This window comes from Rhinolophus ferrumequinum, chromosome 7 (assembly GCF_004115265.2).
Source record: "Rhinolophus ferrumequinum isolate MPI-CBG mRhiFer1 chromosome 7, mRhiFer1_v1.p, whole genome shotgun sequence".
NCBI classification, from domain to species: Eukaryota; Metazoa; Chordata; class Mammalia; order Chiroptera; family Rhinolophidae; genus Rhinolophus; species Rhinolophus ferrumequinum.
Window position 1 is genome coordinate 83,162,582 of NC_046290.1, and position 20,670 is coordinate 83,183,251.

Below are 20,670 nucleotides of genomic sequence, written 5' to 3' on the forward strand. Positions count from 1 at the left end.
GGAAGAACTGACACCTTGGCAGTATTGAGTCTTTCTATCCCTGACCAGGGATAAAAATCTGATTTTATTTTTCAGTTTATCTTTACAAAGAGATTATAAGCTTAGGCTCATAAGGAAATGCCATACCAAGTGTCAGATCTTAAATATCTGAGTCTATGGCCTTCACTTATAGTTTTCCTGATAGTATTATTCTCCAGGCTATTTTTCTCACACCCCTGGCATAATAATCAGTATTTCTGTGAACATTAGCAAGGCTGACATTACCTCCCCTATATTTCATGTTGGATTTCTCTTAACCTAAAACTAAACATATATTTCAAACTTTCATATCACCTCCAATGATACTTTTCTCATATTCTTCTAAAGTACATTTTCCTCTACAGCTTAAAATTCCAGTGAGTGAATAATTGATGGGGATGATCCCAGGTTTGATAAAATACTTTCTGATGGTAAACTGCTTTTACAGAAAATAAGAATTAACAGCTGGGATCTACTAGAGTGATATTTGGTCATGTGCCTTTTCCAGTAGTCTAAATGTTTCCGTCAGAGTGTTAGCATATTAAATTCTCTGAAAGTACATTTCTCAGGGGGAACACCAAGGCATCAGGAAATAATGATAATTAATAGTACAACTGTAGCAACCTGAGATTTTATAGGGACAGAGTGTACAGGTCAATCACCAACATTGTAATTCTTAATAGACTTGTAATGGAATAAGACTTGAATGTTTTGCAGAGCTGATATTTCCCTAGTTCTAGGAAAACAAGAGCATGGTTTCTGAAATTAAAAAACAAATTGCTTTGCCTGGAACAGTTTAACAAACCTATCACATATAATTAACTTTTAGCCTATGCATGTGCCATGACATATTCCAAAGACACTGCTGTGGGGTTATTACAATTAGTAATGCATAAAATTTGCTTGTTTGTACCATGTTTCCCCAAAATAAGACCTCGCCAAATCATCAGCTCTAATGCGTCTTTGGGAGCAAAAATTAATATAAGACCTGGTCTTATTTTAATATAATGTAAGACCAGGTATTATATAATATAATATGATATGATATAATATAATATAATATAATATAATACCGAGTCTTATATTAATTTTTGCTCCAAAAGATGCATTAGAGCTGATAGTACGGCTAGGTCTTATTTTCAGGGAAACACGGTACCTCACAATCTAAAATGGTGGTACATAAGACAAAATAGCTGATTAAGGCAAAATTAGATTAAGTATATGATCATCTAATTAACAAGTAAAGTAATTTTTTTCCTTTGTATTTATTTTGAGATAGAACCATTTCAGACATATAAACTTCTATGAATAAAAAATATGTAGACTATTACTGCCAACAGACTTGGACCCACCACCAAGCTAAAGAGGTATAATATTGGGAATATAATTCACGTGTCCTTTTCATATTTTCTTAGTCTTTGTTAACAAAAACAGAAAATAACAACAACAATGAAAAAACAACAACACTATCCCAAATTCTAGGTTCATCATAAGTTCATTATTTGTTTGTTAATACCTATCTCTTAAAAGTATCCCTCACATATTTCGAGGGATATATGGGCTTCTGCTTTTGCTCAGGATGTAGAGATCTGAAAACAGTGTTGCTGCCACTGTAACAATGAGAAAAAGCCAAATAAACTACAAATTCATAACTTTCCTTGGACCCATAAGAGAACTGAATTTGCAAGCAATGAAGTAACCTAAATTCCAAAGAGAGATAAGCCTCTCCAAAAAGAAGCAGAACACACAAACTGTCTCACCTGTGACAGAAAATAGGTGCAAGAGGCATCATGCTAGCTGGAAGGAAAGTAGGAAAGGTAGAACAAAAGTCGGAAAAAAGAAAAAAAAAACTAATGTGTTAGAATACCAGAGATACTCTTGCTTACTTACTCTGGCAACGTGTATGAGAATATTCATATTAGCACTCTTTGAATAGTAAAATACTGTTTTTACTTGAAAAGCAATAATGTCCTTCCACAGAAAAGTGGCTAAATAAATTATAAGAAAATTCAGTTCTAAATTACAATGGCCAAAGTGTGACCTACATGTATCAAGGATCATGAAACTTAGAACCATAATATTAAGCATGAAAGCAAATAATAAAAATACATATGACACATGCCATTTGATAAAGTTAAAAAAACATACAAAGCTAATAAATATTTTATTAATATATACTAGATACTAATACTATATATAATAAAAGTGAAGATTTTAAAAAATGATTCATTGATGAGGAAGAGAAGGTTAGAACTGTTTAAGAGTGGGGACAGTTGCAGTATATGGACTTTAAGGTATTTTGTAAAGATGCTTTTTCTTAGTTATGAGTACTTAGTACTTAGGTACTATTGAATTATTTTAATTAATGATTAGTTATTGTTATTATCAATATCTCACTAATGCAATATATCATTTTTATAAATATAAAGTAGTTAACAAGTGATCTAATGTTATTGAAAACAGAAAATACTAGAAAAGATTAAAATATGCAGAAAAAACTGTAATTACGTGTGTGTTCTCAGACTTAAACCTACATGTGTACAAAGGCCAACAATGGCTTCGCTTGATAGAAAATTCTAGGATTAAGGTAAACGCTGTTTCCCTCAGGTTTGTCAGAGAAAGTATCTTGAATAAGATGAAAATTGAGCTGAAAGTTCAACAAAGTCAGGAGCAAATGAGATAAATGCAGGTCACTGCGGGAAGAACATTCTAGTAAAAGGAAAGTCTATGTAGAAAAGGGGCTACTTGAAATATATCTATATTCTATTTTAATTAGCATTTATGGAGATACGATTTTCTTCCTGGACAGATCAAGGTAGTAGGGGATGAAAGGGAAATTAAAATGATGGAGAAGGAAAAGAGAAATTATAATGGGCATTTCATGTGTCCTATCTTATTTTAGACAGGATTTAATCAACAGAACACTTACTCTGCTACCATCCCAAAGGATTATCACTTGGACATTTAATAAAAACTGGAGGTAAAAGATTATAGGCATCCTAAATGACTTGGAAAACACATGTCTAAATAATGAAAGGGGAAAAAAAATCCTACACAAATAAAGGGGCTTGTCAATTTATTGAACTTCCTGGGCCAATGGAGTTGAGGGGTGTATTGTGTTATCCCTTCTAAATGAAAAGATAATGATGTCAGAAAGCAGCACACATTTATTTGGCGTTTGAACTTTGTAGGACATCTCCTTATTTGACTGGGTATTTTGATGCAGTTGTTTGGGTAACTGAAAGGCTGACAGCTTTGAAATGAGTCAAGGGCAAAGTCTCTGAAGCTGGTCCAGACTGCAGTGCAAGTAATTCTCACACTTGGCCCATATGACATAACCAACCGGTTTATTCAGCTTGAATATGTGATGGCAGAGTGAATGCTGTGGGTAGCACTCAAGGAGCCCTGACTGAATTATAGTGGAGAACCTTGGGGAGCAAAGTCCCATCTTTGCCAGAGGCTGGGGTTATAGCTGGCAATAGGAATTGAATGTAATGCAGCTTTACAAATAAGAAAAACTGATTATGGCATGGTATCTTGTAAGGAGGATCAAATCAGAATAGAAAAATAAAGAAGCTACATTTTCAATGTATTGTGATTAAATTTTTGCATAGTTTCATTTTGGGGAGTGAGAGTTGTTAAGTATGGGAAAAAATCATACACAAACAATGCAAAAGAGAACAGTACATTAATATACAACAATATACTATTCATTTTCCGTATCAGTGCTATCTTATGTGTGGAAGAATATCACTAGTTAATTATTCTTACTTTGGAAGTTTTCGGTTTCTGTAATGGCTTTTCAGATAATAGAGTGGGAATTGTATATGGAGTAGGAAACTGAGGTCCCGAGCAAATATGACTGAGTTGGGTGTCCAAATGAACCAAGTAGTGCAATTGCAGGTCAGGATAAAAATAATACTGATGGTGAAGATGATGTAATTAGGATACCAATCTGCCAGTGATGATTCTGGCCAACTGTGACTCAGAGGAAGAATTCATTAGAAAGCTGCAGAGTTGTCTATTTTGAGCTACAGGTTCAATAGATGTTTCCCTGCCCTTAATTCACCAAAACAATTTTGACTTTTAAGATATTCTGACTAGATTTTCCCATCATTGGATCTATAACAATTTGTTTTCCTCAGTGCATTCATTTAATCAGGCAAATGTTTTGAGTACATATGGCAGTTAATGTGCTAGATGCTGGCTTTACATTGGTGAACAGGAAGGATACCTGTTCTGAAGCAAAAGGGTGCATTAAGGAACATGATATTTGATGCTGAGATTGGCACTAGTTTCTAAAATTAATATGACATAATAAGTCATTTTAGACCTACATAAAATAGTAGGCCTAAGGAATATTCTAGTCTTTGCATCTGCTTTATAACGTCCTGTTTTAGATAGACTGCCTGTATAGATGAAAAAAGCAGAAAATATATTTAAAGGAGGCTTAAAAGTTAGAAGAAACTTGAAATAATTCTCAGTTCATACTCATAGCAGATTGACACATATTACCATATCAACCAGATAGGTATTTGATAATATATTTGCCAGATGCTTATATTGTAAATAAATACATACAATCAGGTCTGGAAGTGTAAAAATAAACAAAACAAAACAAAACAAAACTGATAACTTAGGTTAACCTTGAGGACGTGGACTAGTAGATCTAAATGAGTACTTCAGTATTATTTTCATTTTTTTACAGTTTATAATGAAAATGTATTAACGTCTTACCTATGTATTTCAAAAGTCCTTTGTTATTCCTGTTATCGAGATATGCCTCTCATACTGCTTGCCAATTCCAAGCTTGTCTGCTTGGAATATGAATTTATGATCTTGTATCATACTTTATAAAAGTCCTAACATAAGGCAACGGGATGAGGGATGACATTTGTCTCCTCAGTCTCATCAATGTAGATTTGAACCTAAGAACATTAAAACTGTGATCTTCAATGGGACTAAATTGAAGACCAATTTAATACAAGTTCAAATAAATTGACTTATCAAAGCTACCAAAAGGACTGATGCAGTTAAAAACATACGTGCCAAAGTCTTAGTAGATTCACCTGAAATCCTATTTAGAAGTTGCTCATTTCAATATGCAGTGTTCCATTTAATAGTGTGTAATACTAAGCCAGAAATTTGGACTTAGTTATGTAAATCTGACGGAATTCCACATAACTAAGATATGTGGCTTAAGCCAGTTATTGACTTGTGAATTTTTGTTGGCTTTCTCTGAATTTATTTAAAATGAAATTAATATTGAATGAAAGTACCAGAAAAATGTAGCATTTTACTTAAAGGATTACTACAACTTAACCTAAATTAATGACTTTGAAATTGGCTGAGATTAAAATTCAGAGGTTAAGCATTAAAAAACACCATACTTTGGGTTAGCACATACTCTATGATCTTTTTACTTGATAGAAAAAGCTTTTAGATGATGGAGATGTTGAACATTCAGTGTTCCAAGGATTGGATATGAATTGGAATTGCCATAAACGAGCATTTTGGACCACAGAAAAGACAAAATGTTAGAATATTATTAAATGTTGAACAAAAGAAAAAGACTTGTCAGAAGACAAACGTTTTTTGTGTGTGTATGTGTATGTGTGTGTGTGTGTATGTATGTATGTATGTGTGTGATCTACATGCTAAGTCATCGCATTTCTCTGATATCATGAGTTTGAGTTCAACACCCTCATGTACTTTGTACTTTGCAGTCCAAGCACACTAGCCTTCTTCCTGTTCCTAATGTCTGCTCACCACAGCTGAACTGCATGGCTTTTATATTTTATTCTCTGCCTTACTAACTTCCTCACTTCTTTTTGTTCTCTGCTCACAGGACACCTATCCTTGAAGTCTTCTCTAACAACTGAACACATAGTAAACCACACACCACTATGGTCACCACCTTCACTACCACCATCACCGCCCAGGCTCAGCCTCACCCCGGTCTCACTGCCACCATTATCCCCACTGCCTGGCCTCTTTACAGACTATTTTGCTCACTGTACCTGCTACCATCTAACATCATATATTTGTTTCTTTAATTTCTGTTTTCTTCCACTAGATTACAAGTTCTATAATAGCTGAGACTTTGTTTGGTTCATGGATATATATCTACAATCCCTAGGACAGAGAGTGAAGCTTTGTAATTAAAAGGAACTCAATAAATATTTGTAGATTGAAGAAATAAAGTTTCTGTTCTCCATCTAGAAAGCCAGTTTTTAAAAACCATCTTCTGTACAGTTTACACATTCCTCTTTTGATAACATAAGATTATGCTACAGTATGAATCGATCTGCACTTCCCCTTAATTCCATTTGACTTTTGTCTTTTCTAGAAGTATTAGCGTATTTTCTAATCCGGAAATTTTAGTGTATCTCAATAAATTGCAGCACAGATCCCACTTCTTTGTTCTATATTTTCCAAGTTACCTGACTTAATCTTATATCTTTATCTTTGTTTCAATAAAAATAAGATTAGTCAATTTTCTATTACAAAACACCTGGAATTTGTTTTATAATTACATATAATTAAGAAGTTTATTAAGGAAAATAGATATTTGAAATACTTTATAATTTTAATATTTAATTTTCTATTATGTTTTTCTAATTTATTAGAGGGGTTCAGGGAAGCTGATGTTATATTTCTGAACTTTGTCAAGAATATCTTTTATTATTTTTTAATTGGTTGGATATACTCATCTTCCCTTTTAGTTCTAGGTTTTTGCGGGGGCAGGGAGGGTCACAACTGAAAAATGGTCATGCCCGTGCCTAGATTTGAACTTTATATTTTCTCGTCTTACTATTTTTATTTTCTTTCTTTCTGTTCTCCGCTCACCCTTCTCCCACTCTCACTTTCTTATTTACATTTAGATTGCCATCTGCATTTATTCCGATATAAGATGTAAGACACCCATCCAACTTTATTTTGTTTTCCCTCATTATCTACTCTATATCCACCAAACTATTTATGGAGCTTTTATTTTTCCACGCTGGGGTAGCTGCTTTCCTGCTTTTGCTGTGCAGGTGAGAGTCACCTACAATAATAATAGTATTATTATTCAGTGCCAAACCTACACTTTTTATTTCTCACTTTTATTTAATTTATGTATGTATGTATGTATGTGTGTATTTTTATTAGTCTCAGGTGTATAAGGCAACATAATAGTTAGACATTCACACCCCTCACAAAGTGACAATCTCACTTTTATTTTAATTATGGCTCATACCTAACAGTAATAACTAAATACTGGTTTACATAGCAATGTTTTAGTCCCAGTCTTAAAGACTTATCATGTTTTCCCATTCAACATGATATTTATTACCTCACTGCATGACTTTTCTCCTTACTCTCTGAATGACATCTTTTGATAAGTAGAATTTTTTAAATGTTAATATAGCTCATCAAAATGTTCCCATATTGTGAATGCTTCTTATGTCATATCTTGGAAAGCTTTACCTACCTCAAGATCATTAGGATATTGTTAGCTGTCATTTTCTAAAAGATTTATGTTTTACTTTTCTTCCTGGGTAAATCCCATTGAGAATTGATTTGGTATAGTGAAATGTTGGGGTAAACATTCATGTATTTCCTAATAAATATCCAATTGAACCAGCACCAATTTCAAAAGATCATAATCTCTCCATTGAACTCGTGCTACATCTTTGTCCTAAGCCGGGGAAATGAATATGCTGAATAAACAAAATTCGGTTTTGATGTGTAGTTCTTTCTATACATTACTGAGGAATTTGATATGCTAATAATGTTTTTCATGATTTTTGCTTCATGTTTATAGTTATTTTTGGTTTATAACTATTAATTCTTGTCATGCACTTGTTAGATTATTTTTGTTGACTGTCATTTTTTTTCTTTATTCCTGCTTCAACAAAAGTAATTCCTCTTTCATCTTTTCATGTACTGGGGTGCCAAAAAAATATCCACATGACTTGTATTTATCTTTTGTTATTGGTATATATTATTACAATTTAAATTTTTTTTATTGAAATTTATTGGGGTGACAATGGTTAATAAAGATACATAGGTTTCAGGTGTACAATTCTGTATCACATCATCTATATATCACATTGTGTGTTTACCACCCAGAGTCAGTTCTTCCATCACCATATATTTGACCTCATTTGCCCTCATCTACCTCTTATCCTGTGGTAACAACTAAATTATTGCCATTTTTTAAAAAAAATGGACGGATCTTGAGATTATTATGCTAAGCGAAATAAGTCACACAGAAAAATTGGAGAACCATATGATTTCACTGATATGTGGGATATAAAACTGAAAGCAACAAAGGAACAAGACAAAGAAACAAAAACTCATTGACACAGACAATAGTTTAGTGGTTACTTGTTAAATTTTAATATCAAGCTTATGCTGGCCTGAAGAAGAGTTAGAATTAGAAGCATCTCTTTTTTTACTACCCTCTGAGAGATTTCTGTGAAGATTGGTATTAGTTACTTAACATAGAAGAAGACATTGCTAGATTTACCTTTCATGAGGATTTTAAATTACAGTTTCAATTTCTTTATTAGACATAGATCTATTTATATTTTCTATTTCTTCTTTGATTATCATTGATCATTTTTGGTTTTCGTAGCATTTGTTGCTCCTATCAACATTTTCAAATGTGTCCGCATAACATTGCCGTAATAAATTGTTCATAGCTATAGGATTTGTACAGACATAACCTTTATCATTTCTCATACTTGCAATTTTTAATTACCATTTTTTCTTTATTAATTTTGCTATAGGCTTATTATATTTATCAAGAGGTTCAGAACAAATTTAGGAGTTTTAATTATTTTCTATGCTACATTTGTTTTCTAAAGAAAGAAGGTGCTCACTCTATTTCTCTTCCCTTTGAGTTTAGTTTGCTATTTAACTTCTAGCTCCTTGAGATCAATGCTTATATTATTGTTTTTCAGCCTTTATTTTACATAAAATAATAAGTTGCTGTAGTTGATTATCACAAATTCTGTGTGGCACAATTTAATTGCCATCAGTTTAAAACATTTCTAATTTGTATTGTGATATCATTGAAAAGTCAAAAGATATTTAGAAGTGTATTACTTCATTTGCTAATATTTGGAGATTTTTAAATTATCATTTTTGTTATTGGTTTTTCACCCAATTCCACTGAGGCCAAAGAAAATGCTCCTTATGATTTTAATCATTTGAAATATGTTAAACTTTCTCTATTTCTCAGTATGTGGTCAATTTTTGTAATGATTATTTGTACTTCTTGAAAGTACAAATTACAATAGTGATATGCAGTTATTGAGTGCAGAACTCTTAAGGATATAGAAATTAAGGCTATAGAAACTTTCTATAGACTTAAGACAATTTTTCCTTGATATTTCTATCAGTAACTAAAAGGTATATTAAAAGAGACTTCAAATATGATTTTAGCTTTATTTATTTCTCTTACACATTTTGCCAACTTTATATTTTGTACATTTTAAAGCTACATTTTTTTTACATGCATAGACATTTAGGATAGTTATATTTTCTTGTGGGGATTCATCCCTTTTTTGAAAAATAAGGAAATGTCCTTCTCCATGTCTAATTATACTTATGCCTTAAAAAATCCGTGCCTGATATTAATAAAGGTAGTTCAGCTTTCTTAGTGTTTCTGTTATAATATTTCCAATTTTTTTCATTTTCAAATTTTCTCTGTTCATATTTGTAAGCTTTAAATAGTTATTTTTGTTACTAATGTTTTAGTCCAGTCTGACAATCTTTATGTTAACGAGAATATGTCAAATATTTCATGTGCATCACCAATAAATGTTACTTTAAATCTAACAACTTAATGTTTCTTTTCTATTTGTACTATCTTCCTTTTGTTCCTATATTTCTTTCCCTTGTTTGCCTTAATTTACTTTCAATAAATATTGCTTTATTATTACATATTCTTCTATTAATTCGAAATATGTTTTTTTAAAAAAAATTTTAATTAAAGTTTAATTGTCACCCCAATAAATTTTAATTAAAAAAAATTTCTTGACCTATTAGATTTTAACTTTAATTACTCATTACCACAACTGGATAATTCAAGGACCTAATGATTCTGTGATCTCACTTACTTCTTTATCTGATTTTGTACTGTTGGCATCGTGTGTTTTAATTCTTCGTGTGTTTAAATTTCAACATTTAATTTATTATTTCAAATAGCCAACATTCATTTTTTGTGCTCTTTATTCTTTTCTGTATAAATGGACCAATATCAGAGATCATGATCCTTCTGCATAAACACTTTTTTTTAGAATTTCTTTTAATTTAAGTCTGTTAGCAGTGAATTCTGATAATTCTTTGTGGACAGTTGTTCCTTTCAATATTTTGAAGATATAATTTAATAGGTTCCATTGCTTCTCTAATTTTTATTTATCTTTTATTGAGAAAAATGAATATATATGTTGTAAATAACATTTTTGTTTGAGAAAAAACATACTTAAAGGTACTTTTGATTTTAATGAGAGCCGTTAATGGAATGTTAAGAAATAAGACAAACCAAGGTAGGTAAACACTAAATTTGAAGTGTGACAGAATATATCTTTCTCATTTTGACTAGTGTAATAATTTGTGAAAATCAGGGAAGGAGAAACACCTCAAAGAGAGAAAAAGACACTGGAAAAAAAATAGTGACATAAATATGTTGTACAGTATATCAAATTTTGTATTGAATTTTGTTGAGCATAGTACTGTGTGCCACTTACTAATCCAAGAGGAGTACTCCAAACACTTCTGCCCTTTGCATCAGGGCACCACAGTCACCAAGGAAAACAAAATACAATCAAGTACAAGGTGGAACGACCCTTTACTTACAAAGAGAAGAAACACAACATCATCAGCTCCAACAGTGTAGGTGGGGCCCTCGTGGCTAGCACATCCGTTCCTCCCCTACAACCTATGCTGGAATTTACCTATTTTACCAATTTAACCCCTTAGGCAGCCCTGACCTCTTCCCCTTGGAGTCTGAAATACTGAAAATTAGAGGTGTGCTTGAGGACCACTGATATTTAAGCGCAACATTTAAGCAGAACAAAAGAGCATGAAATAGGGAAAGACACTCCCATACAAGGGATAAGCCTGGCCTAGGTTGTGTGAACTCTTTATCTCTTGGCAAGTAGGTGTTCCAGGCCTAAAACCCACTCTTAATCAGCCCAGTAAGGGTGTGTTGAACTGCCTTTCCAAAGAAACTTAATGACCTACATATTTTCATCACTCTTTCCCGTGTGTTTTCTTCTGAAAGAGAACTGTGCAGAATATTCTAGTTCTAGGCTAAATTATTTGCTCAGCTATCCTAGGGAAAATAGTTTTTCTTCTGTTTTAGCATAGTGTTCAGGATGAATATAATTAGAAGAAGGGAAGAAGGGAGGGAAACAAGAAACAAGATAGATTCTGAAGAACATATAAGGACAACATTGGGGTTGTGAGAAATAGAAATAGGGTCAGAGCCATTTGATTTGATTCTCAACAGCTGATTATAGCTAAGTGAACATCACCAAGCCATTTAAAATGTTCATACTTCAGTTTTGTCACTTTAAAACAGAAAGGAACTATTAACATCATAAATTGGTTGTGAAGATGATAGTATAGAAGTCATCTATACAAAAATGTTTTATAAAATTAAATATAACATCTTTGACAGAAAACAGTTTGAGATATGCAGACTTTTCATTTTTCATTTTGAAGTGGGGAAAAAAGAAGGAGAGGGAGAGAGAGAGAGAGAGAGAGAGAGAGAGAGAGAGAGAGAGAGAGAGAGAGAGAGAGAAAGGGAGAGAGAGAAAGAAGGAAGGAAGGAAGGAAGGAAGGAAGGAAGGAAAGGAAGGAAGGAAGGAAGGAAGGAAGGAAGGAAGGAAGGAAGGAAGGAAGGAAGGAAGGAAGGAAGAAAGAAAGAAAGAAAAAGAGAAAGAAAGAGAGAAAGAATAATAACTAAATTTAAATCTTTTGCTATACCAAGTAAGGTCTTGGGAAATCATTAGACAGTAAAAGTCTTTGTTCTTCCTATAAATAATATTTAAAAAATAGTTCATTGTCAAAAGCATCTAGTACCTTAAAGGAAATCTCTATGAACCCTAAAATGGATTTTGAGTTTTAGCTGAATTTTATTTCTACATTTTCACTATTCTAACATTCTGCCTAAGTAAATATACTAATGCTTTAAAAGTAGATTGGATGAATCGGTGATGGAAAAATAGTGACCACAAACCAACATCAAGCTGAAAAAACAAGAACCCGTAATCTCCATATGAGATGAAACTATGTGGAGAGAAGAATTTAGTGGGTCTGGGTTAAAGTAGTAAAAACATAATGGATGTAGTTAAAATAAACAAAATACAGCTTTTTAAACCGGCGCAAGAAAAATAAAGCAAGGACATTCAATTTCATTAACAAGGCATTTAATTTCAAATCAAAGTAAAAAAGATAAATCATTATAACATAGAGATGTTCAGTGGTGTTGACCGTATAAGAATTTGGCTAAGGTTTTCAAAGGGCTTCAGCATTTTAAAGCTATAATAATATTTATCTTGGACGAGGTTAAAATCATAAAGATATCGAAATTCAAAGAAGAAAGTCAAATGCCTTTTTGGGGTCAGGAAATTTGGGAGTCAATAATTCACATATTTTCTTTATTCATAAGAAATGAAATTTAGTCTTTTATATTTCTTCCCATCTAATATAGCAATGTGGCAACTATTGCCAAGCAAGAAAGATAAACATTTGGGTTGCTTCGGATAAGTCTTTCTCTTTATTTTTCTTTGTAACAGCAGATATGCTTTCCTTTTTTTTTTTTTTAATACTCGAAATATTTCACTGCAGCTTTCTACATTTCATCTCTATACTCTGCTTTATAAAATTTTTAAAATAGTCTCTACAGTTTATTTTTTTCACTTTCTAAGCAACTTTATGCTTCAATTTATTCACCTTTACATTATAAATTATAGCTTTACATTCTCTAACTCTAATCTTGGTTCTTATATAAAAATTAAAATAATATTTTTTCCCATTTAATTTTTTGCATTTTGATTATAGGATTGATTTTGAATTCCATGTGTTTCTTTCCTATCGTTTGTATTCCTATTTTATTCTAATTTGTTCCCAATATCAATACATACATATATATGTATATATTTTAAAATGTGCCTTTATCTGTATTCGCATAATTCTTGGGGAAAAGCATTTTGTTTCGTTTTTCTTAAGGATGAGGAAATATAAATATAAATATATATATATATATATATATATATATATGTTCTTTATTGGCAGCTTACACTATGCCAATCCCTGTATTTAGAATATGACCAGTTCTCAAAATTTAAGATGGGTATTATTTAGCTAATCAAACAGATACAAAAACTGAAAGTCACAGAGGCTAAGTAACTTGCCAAAGCCAGCAAATTACTAAGCAATGGAATCAGAATTTGAACCCATTTATTATACTGGGGTTTTTGTTGTATTGTACTAGATTGGAGAAGAGTTAGAAAAGTAAAGATCTGACTAGCACATTTGGAGTTTTTCTTCATTGCATCATTTAGATTCTTGCTGTTGGTGCTGTTTGTTTTCTATGTGTACTGTATTTATTTAAATTATCAGTAATCTGGCAAGTTGCACAGTGAGTGAATAGTGTTTTAAGTTAGAGGGTTTTTATATGTGTTAGGAATTTGTACAAATACCACTTATTAAGTAGAGCACAGGGTGCTGAATGGTGATGTTTCCTTCAACAAAAGACCACAAGAGAAATTGAAATAGAGACGTTTATAACTTGCAGGCTCCGGAGAAAGTACCTCACAGGCCTCACCTCGGGGGCCATGTGGGAAGTCAAGGCAGAGTGCAGATACAGAAGAGATAGTACCTTTGGGGCACATGCCTTTATTAAATTATGTGGGTGAAAGGCTTTGGGGTTCTTGGGCTAAGTCCAGATTGGTCAATTCAAACCACTAGAATGGAGTTTTGGAAAGCTCCACTGGGTCTTGTTTAAGGGGCACATAAAGTAAAGGTGATAGAAGGCAGGGGAGACTTGATCAGGGGAATCAAGGAACTTATATTGGCTCGTGACTATGGGCTGCCCTCTAGGGCATGAACTCACGTGAGTGTACTAGTGTCAGTGTAAAGATTTACACTATAAAACCAAAATGTCCTTTGGAGGTGTGATGTTACAGGTAATTTTTAATTTATTAGTCATATTAGTTCATCTTCTACGTTTTATACAATGTATATACCTAATTTGTATACACATTTTTTTTTTTAATAAACAACAAAAACTACTGCAGATTTCTAAGGTACTTAAAATCAATTAACTCTATTCAATGAAAAACATTTGTGTCTGAATCCTGGAATTGAAAATAACAGTTTAAAATGTCAAAGCAACGCTAAGTTTAAGTCTCAGCTTACTGCCTAATATTTAACTTCTAGAGTTAGTTTGCAATTTAAATAGCTAGTAAATAGCAAGCACTTGGCAGAGTACTCAGCTCATAGCAAATGATCAATTAAACAAGAACAATCTTGCAAAGTACCATTTTGTCAATTTTACAAGGCCCTGGGGTTTCATCACCTTGGTATCAGTACACTCTAGAGTAGAGTTTTGTTTTGGAAAGGAATGGAAAAGGGAACATGTGAGGCATAAAGCTGAAGCTATGCTAATTTTACTTTAGTTTTGCTGTAGCGGTGTAATATATCTAAGTAATGTCCTGCCAACTCAGAAGCCAGGAGTAGGCGTACAATTTTCTGACTCTTCTTGGTAGTTACAGAATATGCTAGAAGTGTCACTTTGGTGAAGCCTCTTCTGCAAATCCAGTGAGTTTCACTTCATCCCCAGGGTGAATCTGGCAGAGAGCTCTGCCTTCACTCTGCCCTCAGGAACCTCTAACTATTCTCTACAAGATTTTCAGAAAGCTGATCAGATCACAGTTACTCAAGGAATTCTTTCCTATTAAATTTCTCCAGAATATAGTTCTGTGTTTATTAAGTTTCTACTCAAAAGTCATACATCTAAGTTAATATCCACTTGTTTTATATGTGTATTTCTCCTAATATAAATCATAAATTCTACGAAGTGGTAGTGTAATTTTACTCAGTAAGTTATATAAATTTGCTTTATAAAATCTTTTAGCATTTATTGAGAGCCTGGAGAATGTCTTGTAGCTCTCTTTAAATAAGTACATTATCATTTTATTTATGCCACATAACTGCAATAACCAGAGATTTGGCAGGGGATTATATAAATGTTTGAATAATTGAAACTTTTCTCAATAAGTCAAAGGAACTAGAAAACATTTTCTTAGAAAGCAATGTGAAATACTTTTTGAACCATTTGTCTAAATAATATACCAGTGGAAATAACTTTTTAGCTTTTAAATACAACAAGGAATTAGCTTTTTCCTAAATTAATAAAATATAGAAACATCGTCTGTCCATAGTATAAAATTGAACTATAATCCAAAGTCATGTTACAAAGAAGTAAAAAAAGTCTGCTCAAGCACTGCAGTCTTTGCTTTTAGATGATCACTAAAATGTGGCTTTGGAACAAACAGCAAATGCATCCAATATCAGACTTTTCTAGTATTGTTATTTCCAAAGTTAGGTTTCCTTCAGTGGTATATTAAAAACAATCACTGTATATTCCCCAAAATACAATCTTTGCATATAAGGAAGGACAGTTCTGGTGAAAGAACAGTTCCGGTGGAAACTAAGTTAGTAAGTTAAGACTGTCAGTAACTTTATGTATTTTTAAAGAAACAATTGGTTAAAATGTTTAGAGAATGGAAAGGGATGGGGAAAAAAGATGAAGATCTCAAATAATTTGTTAAGTTGAGCTTAACAAGATAGGAAATGCTTTTTGTTTCAGGAACTTTCTATGAAAGTGCTGGAGATAGGTAGTGTATGTAACTTTTACAATGATTTTCTAAACAATTAGATCCTTGTAAGCTCCTCCGTTTGTTCTGCAAAATGTTCTCTGCTACAGTAGGTGTAAGCCTTCCCATTTGTTTCTCTAGTTTGAGAGTTCAGTAGATGGGTATATTTAGGATTGTTTTTTTGCAACATATATAGGGTAACTGAAAAGTTTAGAGGTCTCCTGTAGTGCCTGTGAAAGATACCTGCAAATGGCAGCCTTGGCGATGGTGTTGTGATCATGGAAGGGAGGGGTGGTTTGCATACGTGTGTGAAAGGAGGCTAGAATTAAAATGACGCCCCCATGCCAAACAATTTTACTTTGCTTTTCTCATCTTCTACTTTCATACAGAATTTACTGTCTTAATTAAACTTTCTACCAAATATTTTAAGTTTTTGTTCTAAATCTCCTATATATATATCCACCCCAGAGATTCATACCAGTATTGCAATATTTCATAATTTGATGTGAACTAATTGCAAGTAAAGTAAAATATTTTCAAAACTGGCTGTAACCTTAACAAGGTAAACAATTACGTTTAAAAATAATAGATCCTTGCCAATAGGATACAAGTCATGTTAATCTGAGCAAGAGGAAGTTGTTCAGATAAGTATGTGGGTCTCTGTAAAAACAATTTGAAACCATAAAGAACAATAGAACCCTGCAATTATTTCCATTCAATTGAGAATTTTAATATTAGTTTCATTTTCAAATATAAAAAATCAATAAAATATTAAAAATAGATTCTATCACTGCATAAATTCAAAATAAGAAATTAGTAGCAACAACAAATAGTAAACAGGTACAACAAATACCCACCATTCATTACTTTCTAAATATTGTTATTATTCACCACAAGGCTACTTATCTATGATTATTTATTTCAAACACATTAAGTTCCATAGCAAAGTAATTATAATGTGTTTTGCCTTACTAATTTCATATTTGTTATAAGTACTAAATTAAATGGTATTAACTATAATTTTCTTTGTTTAATGATTTAATCTAATGTTTTACTTTTACAGAATGCAGGTGTGAAAATTATACTATTAAAAACATTCTAGAAATTGCTTCACTCTTTACAACATACCTCAAACCTTGCCAAAATTACATTTGTGGAAAAAACAAACAAAAAAAAAACTTTAATAAGACATCTTAATGTAATGAGTGTTCTGAGATCAGAGACTTAATTGCATACCCTGAATTTTTTAACAGATGGTATATATACTTAATATATAAAATTCATACACTTTGTGTTTATTAACTTTAAGCACCGATATATGCATATGTTGTTTGCTTTTTTTAAAATCAAGAAGGTGTTTTTTTTTCCCCAAAAATCTCTCCAAATTAGTTTTATTTCTAAGAAAATGTATAATAACAAACATTAAGCTATATTATGTAATCGGTTTTGATTTTATTGTGTAGGCCCCCAAGCAGCTGGAGTGATAGCCTCTGTAGATGATACCAAACTGTGTCTTACAGCTTTGAACACATGCATATCTTTGTAGCCACTTTCATTCCTGATAACATGGTCTAAATGTAGGCCAAAATAACCAAAATAAATTTTATTTTTCCTGGCACTGAGGCTCTGAGCTGAAGAGCATGGTGTGGGGCTGGGAAAAGAAGTCCCATTACATTTGGCTTTGAAAACCAGCAGGGATTGTGTCAGGGAAAGAAAAAGTGGGAGACCTAGACATGTTGCTATCAAAGGGCAGCACACAAACTCACGCAAAAGTTGTCCCTCTAAATGCCAGAGCAGTGATAGAAGCTCAAAAAGTGCCAAGGACATATAGGAAAGAATTAAATTAACTAACTTTAGGCTGAAGGCTGAAGAAGCAGGGGTTGCGGCAACTCTCTCTGGAAACAGAAGCACTGGCAGACATGACTGTTTCTTTCTTGAGCCCAGGGGAGACCTCTGCAGCCGAGATGTCCCTCCTGGTTCTTAGTCGCTACACTGTGGATGTGGGACCTGCCTGTTCCACATTTCTGCCCTTCCTGCCATTTTTGACATGTCTTCTTCTTTATATTCTTAGTTATAGGACTTCTTTTCAGCTAGTCTTCAGGTGGTTCTCAATGCTGGACTATAATTTAATTGTAATTTTGGTGTGATCATGGGAATAGGTGGGCACAGAATGTACCTATTCTTCCATCTTGACTGGAAGTCTCCCCAAAACCATCATTCTTAAAATGAATAAATTATGGTATGCTCATAGCAGATCATGTGAAGTCAGAATTGCTCTGATACCAAAACTGGAAAAATAAGTACAAAAAAAAAAAAAAAAAAAGGAAATGATAGACCAGTGTCTCTCATGAATTCAAATACAAAAATTCTCAACAAAATATTAACAAATTGAATCTATAAAAACAGTTATATACATGGCCAAGTTGGATTTATTTCAGGTATGAAACATTGGTTCACTTTTAAGAAATGAATCAGTGTAATCCATCATATCAACTGGATAAAGAAGGAATAATAATCATATTAATTGGTGTGGAACATCCAACACCCAACACCTATCTCTTGCCAAGTTAGGAAAAGGAGAACTACCTCAATTTGATAAAGAACACCTAAAAAGCCAGCAGCTACTAACTAAATAGTGAAAACCTATGTGCTTTTGAGATTATAATCACAGAACTATTTGAGAAATTATATGTATACATATATACCATTTCCCCCAAAATAAGACCTAGCCAGACAATCAGCTGTAATGCGTCTTTTGGAGCAAAAATTTATATAACACCTGATCTTACGTTATTTTTTGCTCCAAAGATGCATTAGAGCTGATTGTCTGGCTAGGTCTTATTTTCGGGGAAACAGGGTATGTATAACTTAATGAAACCACTTGAGAAGCTCTGAATTAGTGAGTCAAGAAGAAGGCTGTGCATATACAAATCTCTGGGAAATCCTTGAGATTTCAAATCCCCAAAATTCTGAAAAATCTCTGGGATGTGTACAGGAGTAATTCAAATTGATCAAGTTTTAAGAGGGAAGAATCTCTTATTACCTGCCTTTTGAGAAGAGACATATTATAATCAACTCACTTAACTACTGACATTAATCCACATATAAAAGTTTAGGAGAAAATTGATTACTCATAAAAATATTGTTTATCGACATTCTTTGGATTTCAGTTTGCTTTACTTCCAGTTGGGAAGTTATCTATAAAATACAGAAGATGAGGATAGGTGGGGGAAAGTGTTCTGAGACAGATGACAAGAAATATGTCTAAAAAATTAAGTGTTTTCATTCAGAATAGAAACATTAATTATGAATGAATTGGTATGTAGCAACATCAGATGCTTACTTTATTTTGTTATGTTTGAACATTAAAGTTGTGGGAATGTAACTCTCTGCAGGGGAAAAAATAGATGAAAACATGATCATTAAGAAAGAAAATTGGCATGCTTACCTCTCTCTCTATATACATATATATTTATCCTGACTCTATTACAGGCACTATGCCCTGAGCCTCTAATTCTTGTTAATATATTTGCCAAGATGAAATGATTATTAATGGCCCATTGTGGGTGTAGAATGTTCTAGAATTGAAGCTGTCAGAGTTGGGTTGGATATTCTTAGATAAGATGAAATTTAATCACACGCACAAATCACACAATTCCCTGTTTACTGATTTTTCTACCAAGCTGTTGAATTTTAATGCATGCTCTTTTTTAAGTCCTGTAAATAGCTATTTAGGGTGACTATTTCTCTGACATATTTTCATTTTCCAAGCTGAATTTCATTTTTTTATGTTTATTACTATATTCATTACCTCTCTAGATCGATTTACTTCTCTGTTTATTCTACTGTATTGTATATCTAGCAATTTGTTATCATTCACGTGTCCCAATGTGCAGTTTACTTCCCTTTCTAGATCATTAATTTAAAGTAGACTATTACCGCTCTCATCAGCCTTCAGATCTTTCTCCTTGACACGTTTCACATTCCATTCAATGACATGTGTCATTACCCTTTCTTTATTAATTTGGGGTCTGTTTTCAATCTGTAAAACTTTTCTTCTCCAAATGCATTTAGGCTAATTTTGCAAATATTATTTTATACATGGTGTCAAATATTTTATAAAAATGATTGACTCAGAATAAAAGACAATATCTAGAATATGATACATATTCTCAGGAAATAATCTATGACTATGTAGGCTCATTCATGTTTTTAAACTGCTGAATGATACAACCATTTTGAAACATCAGATAAACAGAGATATAATCGGTTCCTTATAAATTTAGCCAATGTTATATCTATCTATCTATCTATCTATCTATCTATCTATCTATCTATCTATCTATCTATCATCATCATCATCTATCTATTGAATCTCCACAGCAAACACACACACAAACATACACACACACTTATTTTGAGTCTTCTATTAATATCACTTGAAATGTAGTATTCAAAATAGTCCAATTACTTTTTCACTCAGAAATATGCTCTCAATCAAAAACATATGTAATTGAGTCAATTCTTGGCAGTTTTTCAAATATATCAGAATTACAGTGGTATCCAGTATACAATATATTGGCTAATTAATTCAGTTGAATTAATTTAAAATTTTTAAAGCACTTTTTATAATGTTTTGTTAATAGCTTCTATCATAATACTCAACTTCCTATAAAACATGTAGTTTGCATAATAATTGTTAACTGTTCTTTTAATAAGTAAAGTTCTGTGTTAGCATAAGTCTGAACAAGTTAACTTAGTGATTGATTGG